At 36.4% G+C, this 12254-nt stretch overlaps 1 protein-coding gene across 2 annotated transcripts in view; it reads left to right on the forward strand.

The window, feature by feature from the left end:
* LOC128863202 (epidermal retinol dehydrogenase 2) overlaps window positions 1-12254 on the forward strand; it is a 46321-nt gene that overhangs the window by 9591 nt on the left and 24476 nt on the right. The window contains exon 1 of one of the 2 annotated variants that reach the window (XM_054102231.1): window positions 10754-10930. The exons of the other annotated variant lie outside the window; for it this stretch is intronic. The gene's annotated coding sequence lies outside the window, so the exon portion shown is untranslated. Of the gene's footprint in view, window positions 1-10753; window positions 10931-12254 lie in introns of those variants that run through there. 2 annotated transcript variants of the gene reach the window in all.

Here is a 12254-nt window from a genome sequence, read left to right on the forward strand (position 1 = left end):
AAAGAAGTCACCTGTATGCCGCGATGTCTGAATTTGGTATCCCCAAAAAATTAATACGGCTTTGCAAGATGATGTTGCTCAACACCAGCAGCGCCGTCAGAATTGGGAAGGACCTCTCCGAACCGTTTGATACCAAACGAGTTTTCAGACAGGGCTCGCTGTCGTGTGATTTCTTTAATCTGATGTTGGAGAGCATCGTACGAGCCGCAGAACTTAATCGCTCAGGCACAATTTTTTATAAGAGCGTACAATTGCTGGCGTGTGCCGATGATGTTGACATCATCGGCCTTAACAACCGCACTGTTCGTTCTGCCTTCTCCAAACTGGACAAAGAGGCAAAGCGAATGGGTCTGGTGGTGAACGAGGACAAAACGAAGTACCTCCGGTCATCAAATGAACAGTCGGCGCCCTTGCGTATTGCCACCCACGTCATTGTTCACAGTTATGATTTCGAGGTTGTAAAGGACTTCGTATATGTAGGAACCAGCATTAACACCGATAACAATGTCAGTATTGAAATCCAATGTATCATAGAATCTCTCTTGCCAACAAGTGCTACTTTGGACTAAGTAGGCAATTGAGTAGTAAAGTCCTCTCTCGACGAACAAAACTAACACTCCACAAGACTTTCATCATGCCCGTCCTAACGTATGGCGCAGAAGCTTGGACGATGACAACATCCGATGAAACGACGCTTGGAGTGTTTGGGAGAAAGATTGTGCGTAAGATTTTTGGACCTTTGCACGTTGGCAACGGCGAATTACGCAGGCGATGGAACGATGAGCTGTATGTGCTTTACGACGACATAGACATAGCGTAACGAATAAAGATCCAACAGCTACGTTGGCTGAGCCATGTAGTCCGAATGGATACAAACGCTCCGGCTCTGAAAGTATTCAATGCGGTACCAGCTGGTGGTAGTAGAGGAAGAGGAAGGCCTGCTCTGCGTTGAAAAGATCAGGTGGAGAAGGACTTGGCTTCACTTGGTGTGTCCAATTGGCGCCGGTTAGCCCGAGAAAGAAACGACTGGCGTGCTTTGTTGAACTCGGCCAAAATCGCGTAAGCGGTTATCACGCCAATTAAGATGAAGAAGAAAAAGAGGGTAAGCAAAGTTTCGCATCTGGGAATGAATGCCAATTTTGTAACAATTTAGGCATTCGAATTCATAACGAAATTCATGGCTGAAATATACTATTTATAATCTTTTCCACAGCCCTATTTCTATTTCATAGGGAGAAACATTTTTTTAAATCTGAAAATTATATATACCGGGTGCTTCAAAAAAATGTATACACACTTTGAACTTCCATAGAAAATTTATTTACCGGTCTACAAAGTTAAATTTCAGGAAAATAGAAAGCTGAAAGTCCAATGTAAATGAAACATAAATAACAAATGTTAATACTGTTCAAATTGGTGACCTGCAGCATCAATACATTTTTGCTTACCTGGATCAAAATTTGGCGGGCCAGTGGATAGGACGCAGGGGTCCAATCGAGTTTCCAGCACGCTCTCCAGACCTTACACCACTGGATTTCTTCTTGTGGGGCACAGTAAAAGATGAGGTGTACAAACGTAAACCACGTAACCTAGACATTCTTTGGAATGAGATTCAAGCAGTGTGTAGAGAAATCTTATTGGACGTTTTGATACGATGTACAGAATCTGTGGTGACTCGTACTCAAAAATGTATTGATGCTGCAGGTCACCAATTTGAACAGTATTAACATTTGTTATTTATGTTTCATTTACATTGGACTTTCAGCTTTCTATTTTCCTGAAATTTAACTTTGTAGACCGGTAAATAAATTTTCTATGGAAGTTCAAAGTGTGTATACATTTTTTTGAAGCACCCGGTATAATAATAATTAGGTAATGGGTTAATTAGGAGTGTTTAATAGCTTTAGTTATGAGAATAGTTCGGATTTTTATGCAAAAATATGCAAGAAATACATATATAAAATATATCTAGAAGGACAAAAAGTTATATTTTATATTCTAATAGAACTGTCGCCGAACTCTCAAAATTAATACGAAAAGGAAACTATCTGCACATGCACGCAGCGACCGCCATTTAATAATCTGTTGAGGGCGTGCTTTAAACAAATAACTAATCTCCATATTATAGCCATTCCATAAACAAAACCAGTCTTAGCCGTTTCGGTGTGACAGAGAGAAGAAAGAAAGAAGTATACCACTCAATAAACCACACCCCCAGAGAACACTAAATTCTTAAAATTAGTTTAAAAGATGTTGCATACTTATAGGCTACTGCATACCGCGTACGTATGTACGTATTTCGATTCAATTGCCACGCAGCGTGATTGCATTAGACGATTGAACATTTAAAAAATTTCATTCAGCTTCAACTGTTTTTATAACTATTTTTATGGATTTATTTATTTATTTTACTAAAGTAAATTCACACATTTGCACGAGAACACTTTTCACAAATTATTTTCCTTGTTTGTATTGTTGTCATATGATTGCCCCTGCAATGAATATTAAAAATATAAAACAAAACAAAACAAATTGAAAAAAAAATTTTGTTGCCGGAGCGACATTGAAGTAATGACTGGTAATGGGTACCAATGCCAACAACACATCAGTGCACATAAACAAATCCACATGCTTAGAGCACACACATACATATATGCTCTTCGACGTCAATCAGCCTTTAAACGAACTTGTTTGTGCACGTATTTGTATTTTGTATTGGGTGTGTAAACAACTAACACCCCGACCGCGAAATGCAGCAGAGTCCAACGGCCCTATTTTGATATTAAAAGTTGTATTACGTGGTTTGAGTAGTTTGTGTATATTACTATTCACAGAAATGGCAGAATATTTCACTTCAGCCTTTATTTTGCTACGTATGAACGAGTCTACTACGAGCACTTCAATTTGAAGGTTCTTATTTCCTGCGCTCACGAAAGTCGACTGAATTTTGTTGAATTCTTGGCGCCTTGCAAAGCCTTTAATACATCTATGTACACATGTATATATGTATGCATACTACTCGTAAATTTTTATTGCCGATTTTTAGGCCAAAGTTACCAGATGTGCCAGTATGTATGTACGTATGTATGCGCGGTTGAGGCTTATATGCAGAGAAAATTTTCTAATATTGCATATTTAATATATTTATTACTAACAAACCCGGCCCCCTTCGCTGGGCACACTAAAATAGAATAGATATGGTTTAGAACAGAAAATATATGATTTTCATATTATTTATTTCTTTATTCTTTATTCAAGCGCTTTGGCATAAACAATATTTCTTGTTTTTCTATTTGTTTTTGAGTAAATATAAAATATAAATTGAAAATCAGGAAAAAAGAAGATTGTTTTTAAATTTCAAATCAACGCATATGAATAAACAATCGTCTTTTTTCCTGATCATCCATGAATTTTTCGTTTCAATTTATATGTTTTATTAAGCATTGGAGCTTTTTTAACCATTATCCATTTATATTTTTCAAAAAAAAAAAACGAAAAAAAATTTTTTTTCACGAACACATAATTTCATTCGGATTTCACATTAAATTCTCAAATTTCGTAAGAAATTATTCACTGTTCCAAAATTCACTCCAAAAAAATTCACAAACAATTTTTACATGTTGCACTTACGTTTTTTTCTTATGGCATCCAAATCAGAAAGAAATATAGACCCATTGTAACTCACACTGTCAATTTGACAGTTCAGTTCCGCCCCAAGCGTTAAAAAAGTAAGCGACATTATGGCTGGTTCAAAAGAACGCTGTACCCGTTGCCAGTGCTCCGAATTGCAAACAAACTTTACGAAACCCATTTTCAATACTTACTTAACAATGTGCGTAAGTTTGGTTTAATTCGGTGCAAAGACACGGCGGGTCCACGTTTTGGCATATATTTCCAGACCCTAGTCACCAATAGGTATGAAAATTACCCCGTATTAAAGCACTTATCAACAGCTTTCATTTGATACCCATATTGTACATACACATCCGAAGGTTACCCGGGTCCACGTTTTGACCTATATCTCGAGCCCTATCCACCAAAAGGTATCCAAACTATACGGAAACCATCTTCAATACCTTCTTAACAATGAGTGTAAGTTTGGTTTAATTCGGTGCAGACACGGCCGGTTAGCGAACACACACAAAAAGTTGACTTTATTTTATATATAAGATTTTTTTCAGTTTGTGTCCGAAAAATCCAAATATCTATTTTTTTCCAAAATAAAATGTAATCCATGTTACTCTTGGATAATGTAGTTTTCTAATGGTGAAAGAATTTTTAAAATCGGTCCAGTAGTTTTTGAGCCTATTCGTTACAAACAAACAAACAAACAAGCAAACAAAGTTTTCCTTTTTATAATATTGGTATAGATACATGGGCTAGTGCATATATCTACATGTACATATGTATGTAGTTTCATACACATGGAAAAGACCTTTGAAGAAATGTTCCACTAATACAACTCAGTACTTGATGTGTTTTTCCAAACTTTCAGCATATTACTAATAATACTAAATATAATTTCTCGCAATTGACGGAACATGAAGCATTAATCCGGCATAAAAAAAAACAAAGGAGTAATGTTACAAATTGAGCGCATTACTGCGACACAATAACAATAAACTGTCGGCTATTACCACTTGCAGGAGTAAATAGCATTTTTATTAGTGGGAAAGGGAGTGTGTAAAAATAGCAGCAGAACAAATATAATATAACTTGTATGTATGTATGTATTCGTTAGGTATGACAATTATGAGTGTTTTAGTTTGTCTTTCACACAAAAAAAAAGCATAAACCAACAAAACAAGGTAAAGACAATCCCGGATTCGTGATGATTTTAAATACCGAAAATGCAGGCGCTTATTCAAATATTGTATAAAAACAGTATATAATATATGTAAGCATTGACCACAACGGATCAGGGGTCAAAATTTGTCCGAGGTAAAGTATGCCTGTCGTAAGAGGCGACTAAAACCTAGGGAGAGTAAACTCTACACTAAATCCCCAATTCAAGGTGGAACAGCATATGCCGATGGATGAGTGGCTAGGGGGTATCTAGTTGCTAATATGCGATCTTGGAGCGCCCATGCAAGGCTCCATTTCAATAAGTGGCTTACTGCGCTACCGGGGCACAGGCACAGCGGACCAACCTTGCCCCTTTACTCGTGGGACCAAAATGGATACAATAAAAACAAAAATGGCGAGATCAGCCATAATAGCTCACCATTAAGAAAGGAGGAGCAGCCCTCAAATGGAGTGAGCTAAAGGGTCGTCACTCAAGACCCCAAAGGCGGAACCTCAGGGGCAGAAATGCCTCAGGCAAACAGCTTAGGTGTGACCTCAACAGCTGAAACACCTAATTGCACACCATCGGCACAGATACAGCCGAAATACCTGAAAAACTGAGCGGGGCAGGCGAAAAGAAGCTAAGTTACCTTCTTAAAAAGGGCTAAGCAGAGAGGAGGCATATGCCAAAACTCTGCTACCCACGTCCGCAAGGAAGACAGATGGCATTAAGCCCGGTCCAAAGCGGCAGAGGTCGTCGAAACAGACACCACCAGAGGCTACCTCGAAGAAGCGGGCTAAAGACGATAAGCCGTGCACATCCAAGGCCGCAGCAATAACAGCAACAGCAACTGCAAAACAAACAGGCAGCCCTCTGCCACCTACAAGGATGTAGCAACAGGTGTCAAAATGGCAATGCTCTCAAGGGACTATCCCAATACGCCGCTACAACAGAGCAAATGGACTCCATCCAGAACTTTATTCTTGGGAAAATACTGGTGGAGAAAGACCAGAACATAAAACTGGTATTATTGGGTGCGGTCTACAAAGCAGGGTACAGGTCCTGCATTGTAAGGATGGCGCTTCCACGGACTAGTTAAAAGCGGCTATCACTGGCGCGATACCATGGGGGGAAGCTTCACTGTGGACCACAGAGGAATCAAAGATACCTCACTCACGGATCGCAGTGGGGTACTTTCCCATTTCCCAGTCCGAAAATACTGGGGTTTTTACAGGGGAAAAATAAAGGCCTCCACGTCGACATCTGGCGTACACAAAGAAGAGTTGAAAGAGGCTCAAACGTAACACTGGTTCTGGCAGTAGACCAGAAATCAGCAGCCAGTTTGATGGAGTACAATGAAAGGGCAAATTACCATTTCAGTCAAGTAGCCCTCAAGCTGAAGGCTGCACCAGTCAATACTGATGTATTGGCGGACAAAATGGATGCTGGGGAGTTGGATGCAGAGGACGAAAGCTATCCATCCAACTCTAATCCAACAGACAATATATGAAGTGTATCCAGGCAAATCTCCATCATGCTAAGGTCGCATCAAGCGGGCTTGTGCGAAGACGCCTCAATGAAAATAAATTGTATGGGCGTGTCAACAGAGAAAGTATTTATATGTATATAGTATTTCGCAAATGCCCATAGAAGCAAAGACGTAAAATTCTGGAAAATATAAGTAATACTTTTTACGGACGAAACTAAAATTAATATGATTGCTCCTGATAGGAATACTTTGTTCGTTGAAAAAAAAAGCTTCCCCGGTACACAATAAAGACCGTAAAGCATGGTGGGGGTTACTTTAATGCTTGGGGATCATTTTCCAGTAACGGAGTTGGACCAATAGTGAGATTAAATGGCAATATGTATAAGTTTGCTGATCTTGACATTCTTAAAGATCCAATGGAAGCATATTCCTTTGAGTCTACGCCACTCAACTGGTTATTCATGCATCATAGCGACCCCAAACATGCAGCAAAAGAGGATTCGACAGATTGAAAAAAATTAAAAAACGCCAATGAGTTATGGCAAGGAAGAGGAGGAAGCGTGGAACTCTATTCCTTTGGAGACATGCCAAAATCTAATTGAAAGCTTACTTCGCAGCTGTGAAGTATAGTCGTTTTAAAAAATATTGGATACCCAACAAAAAACTAATTAGGTAAGTAAGTTATATTATTAATAAACAAATTTAACCAATTTGAAATAACTAATTTCTGTTTTTCTTATAGATCGATAAAAGTGCGTTATTTAAGTTTACAGTTCAAAATGTGATAAATTTCGATTTTTTAGGTCCCTTATAATTGTGCAAAAATAATTGTATTACTAGGCCATCCAGTAAAAAAATCATCATTATATCTTATTGTGGGGAAGTGCGCTATTATTTTGTCACAGCTGTACTATAAATCATAAAAGTTAGGTTTTAATGTGAATTTGTAATATTTTTCCACTTGCTTAATATAGAATATATTTACAGACGAATTGAAAAATATTAAAAAGTACAAAAATGGTTGTTATTACAAATGATAAAAAATGGATGGTAACAATTTTTTGGTTTCCTTTGTACAGCGTTTCAAAAACCGAGGGAAATTCATGCCTCCACACTAGAATACCCCCTTAATCCTCTGTTTCCTTTCCCAGCATTACATTTTGAATCATATTTTACTTCCGTGCTTTAAAATTTTTGGGGGCTTTGATATTCAGGTAAGTTCGATCCATCTTTCTGCAAAAATAATTATTCATCCTCAAAAAGTAGTGTCGCACAGCGTTGTAAAAGGAATTTATTTTTAATTTTATTTGGAAGGCTTGAAAAATTTAAGTGATCGATATATAATACGATATTCATGCATACATATGTACAAAGTAATTATTTGTGTAATTTGAAGCTCCTGATTTTTTTATTATTGTACATTTAAACAATCATTTCAGATAAATCATGACATTAATGATAATCCCGAAATAACGCGATTAATACTTGTATATATCACTATATTGACATTCTCAATGTACGTGCATACTGTATTTGTCCATGTGTGCATAGACATACTTATTTGTAATAACAGTCATAGCAGGTGTAGTTGTTGTTGCTGTTGTAGTGTTTGGTGCCCTTGCTCTTAGTTATTTAGCCATTATGAATAATCGAAGTTAGACTGTTGGGTATTAAGCATTGATGCCACTAGAGCATCTTCGATAACTGTGTTTCGTTTTGTTACGGTTAAATGCATTTAATCTGATTGGTTTCAAAAGCTTACTAACGCGCCAGAAAGTATGCTACAAAAGAATGGTTAATGTATTATACTTTCTCATACAATAGGGACTCGATTAAATAATCATTTTTGATCAAGTTAAGCAGCTTCACATTGTAAATTATTGTACATACATGTAGTGGTGTTCAGAAAGCATGGCAACATGCCCAGTCGATTTGCTTAATAAAAAACTTAGAAAATCAAGGGCAGAAGCAATAAAATCTGACTTCCAAAACAATGCACCCAAATAGTCTCAGTCCATTGGGATGGAGTGGAGTCGAGACAGGCATTCAAGCTTAGTTAATATTTTATAAGGCAGAATTAGACAAAGGCTTCTAAAAGTACGTTCATATATGCATTAATTACCAATAACACCACAAAATTAATCTACCCGTTCACATAAGGCAAATTACCTGCAAAATTGACAATCAGGTTGAATATTTTGGGTTTTTTGGTTTGTTTAATTATTATTAGCGATATGAAGAAAAGACAGGGAGAAGGAATAGCTAATTTTGTTGCGCAATTGGCTCCTATTAATATGCAGTTGGAGGAAATCCGTTTACTGAGGTATCAAAAAATGATGGCAGCTCTACGCATTCGAAATTCGATATTACATTTTATAATAAGTAAGAAGAGGACACACGTTTATGGACAAACGCTTTTTTCTGTTATATGAATGCATAGTGAATGAAACCTAACATATATTTTATTAGAATTATGTCTACAAACCTGTTTTCTTTGCCGGCATCCATTTCATTTTGTTTTTACTTTGACGTTTTTCTTTACATTTGTAATAATAATTATCGAATACACACAAAACACTGGGTTGTATGTCAAAAAGTATGGTTGTTATCTAGGATTATTTTATAATCTCAGATTTCGGGAGAGAAATTTTGTATGGAAAATCTGGCTTTTTAATTACGGATTGGGTGTTAAGCACGAAACAGTAGATCATCTACTTATGTATATGTGAACGTATTATAAAGCTTTTTACCAAACTTTGAAGCTCGGTCAGCACTGGTTGTAATTGTGCTAGAAATATTAAATTCTATATTTGAGCACCTTATAGCATTAGTAAAAAATTTAGATGGTATAAATTTCGAAATTAGAAAAAAAATTGTTTTTGTCACATAAGGGAAAAAATAAATTTTTTTTTCAAGCAAAAGCGTAGGCAAATAATGCACCAACTTAAAAAGTATGTGAATTTATGCCACAAAAGTATTCGGAAGAACAATTCCATATCGTATGGCACTTTTAACCAATACTCGTATCGCGTTCTCACAGCTGATATATCTACCCATTCTTAGTGTATCGTTGCTTTAAAGTTGTCCCTTGACGTAATTTCGTGTTTCCGAATGGCACGCTCCAAAAATGCTTACAAGTGCTTGATTAGATTTAGATCTGGCGACTAAGGTGATGCCAAAACATTTTGTATGTTATATAATATCCAAAGCTTCGTATTGTTAACTGTATCCTTTGGGTCGTTATCTTGCTGGAAGATATAAGGGCCCGAAAGCTCAACCCCTGTTTCCGGTTTCTTTTCACTTATAATTGGGTTTGTGGGTAGGTTGATATTTATTTTAGTGATGAAGTATCTGCTAGGGCTGTAGCAGTTATTCGTTTTAGTCTTCGTTTTTGCAGTTCTGAATGTGGAATTTTCAGCATATCTTCGTTTATGTGTGTTAGTAGTCTGTGAATATGATTTGTACTGCATTCTCGAATGACGTCTTCGATAAATTTAATTTTGAGGTCCCTGTGTATATCCTCATTGGTTATATACCAGCCTGCGTTTGTGATAGTCCTTAGGATTTTTGATTGTAGTCGTTGCATTATTTTAAGGTTTGATTTGCTTGCTGTTCCCCATAGTTCGATGCCATATTTCCAGGATCGAAGTCATGAGAGTTTTGAAGATTAACAATTTATTACCAAGTGAAAGACGCAAGTCGTTTCGTAGTAGCCAGTAGAGTTGTCTGAATCTGTTGTTAACTTCATTTCTCTTTTGAAGTATATGCTCCTTCCAGATCAGTTTTGCATCAATATTATACCTAAATATTTGGCTTTTGTATCATATTTAATGGCTTTATTATTTCTAGTCAATATTTGTAGCGGCCGTCGTAGATAATAGTCAGAAGAAGAGGCTTTTTAGTTCGTGATTGCATGATGTTTTGGATGTAAACTACTTCGTGGCCAGGTTCGGTAAGCTCTTGAGTTATTTCTTTTACATCAGTTGAGTGGTGCCTATTACGCAGAATTGCCTTAAACCCCTAGTGTTCCTTTGGCATGAAAGTGTAGTTGAATTCTCTTTTAATAATTTTATTATTGATGTGTAGTTCACTGAATCTATGGCTTCTAGATTCTATTTTTATTTCGTTATTACTTAAAACCTTCAATTCATATTTTACATGTTTGATGCAATTTAGTGCTTTGGTAAGATTGTTGATATTTTCAACATATTGAATATACATATATGGCCACCCCCCATAGGGTGTAGGATTTTTCTGCGTTAAAGTTGACTTTTCCCCACTGTCACAATCTGAGTGATCCGTATCAGCGAGAGGAGCGAATTGATTTGAGTCACTCAACCAATATGATGTGAGAGACGTTTGCTTTGTTTGCGTTTTTGTTTGTGATTTTTGTTTTTTAATTGTTCTGCCACCTTCGAATGCTGTGACGGGAGAATTTCGCGTGCGCTTTGGTGTAAAGTTTACAGTATTTGATGAAATTACTGTTTGTTATTGTGGTTATGGTGTTAGATGCAAGTGTTGTAACTGGAGTATTTGTTGTTGTTATTGTATAGCTGTTTGGAGTAGTTGTGTTGGTTTTTGGCGTTGTGCATTGATCGCTCCAGCTGAGCGTAGCTGAAGTTGAAATTGTGTGCGAAGTTATACCGGGATTTGAGGTAACAATTGTTGATACAGGTCGAGCAAATTTTTGCGTGCACAATGCATGCAAATTTGAGAGAGACGGAGAGCGCTTTACAGGCATTACGCGAGTGTTTTTGTATTTTTTTCCTTTTATTTATTTCGTTATTTTGGGGTTGATAAGCAAAATACGTTGCTAAGTACAGGTATGACTTAGCAAGTTAAAGCGTCTATTTGGATGTGTTTATTTGCTTTGTTTTGATTTTTACAATGCACTTTGCTGGCACTTTGTAATCACTATTGAAAAACGCGTCTGCACAGCTCGATAATTAAGCGCGAATGTGGAATTTGATATCTCTTTTAATGTTTTTCCTCCATTTCGTAAATTAAATATTATTTTCTTTTTTCAAAGTAGTTTCTAGTTCTAGTTTCCATGAAAACTACCGTAACCATTGAATTTTACTAACAGAATGAATGTTAAATTCCTTTGCAAACCCTATTACGATTTAAAACTCCAAATGCTTACGTGATGTAAATTCAAGTCAGGTCATGTTTATAGCGGTTAACATTCATAATTTTTGTTTTTGAAATGTTAAATTATTTTTTTCAAAAGAAATCTAAGTGTTTATATAAAACTGGATGTATATTTAAAATTATAATTATAAATAAATTTTTTTGGACTGATATAAATATTTTTTTTTTTTTGACTTTCTACTAGGAGAATAAGATACCCGAATACTTCTGTGAGACACTCTATATATAAACATAAAATTATAAACTCAAACATTTACTCAAACACACTTGCCGGGTAAATCACTTGCCGTGTATGCGTTCAAAGCACTTATGCTTACAACGCTAATGAATGAGAATCCATGAAGTTCAAGTTCATACCAATATATTTGCAAAAAGACCAGCGACCGGAGACGGATGGGTAATAAAAGAAATTTGTTATCACCTGGCCATTATAAATCAAATTAAACAAAAAAAAAGAACATATGTAGTCTTAGGAATAGACAGTACTTTATCTACTTATCCATACATCACCCATACAACTCAAAGGCGTGCCAACCTTGCTCGTTACCAAATTTTAAATATGGCTAATTAGAGAATTAAGTAATTACTTACTCAATGCTTGCACTTACTTGTGTATATGTATGTATGTTTAATATGTATGTATATGTGATTACAGATGATTCTGCCGGCCTCTTCATTAAGTGCGGGAACTACAGCATAAACTTTACACTTCATTGTTGCATTCTGTTACATTCCTAACCTTGAAAAGTTCAAAAGTTGTCGCGATAAGCAACAATTCAGTAAACAGGAAATGTGAGTGGGTACAAAGGAGGTACCAGCAACTCTTCC

The sequence above is a fragment of the Anastrepha ludens genome, chromosome 5 (genome assembly GCF_028408465.1).
Source record: "Anastrepha ludens isolate Willacy chromosome 5, idAnaLude1.1, whole genome shotgun sequence".
In the NCBI taxonomy this organism is placed as follows: Eukaryota; Metazoa; Arthropoda; class Insecta; order Diptera; family Tephritidae; genus Anastrepha; species Anastrepha ludens.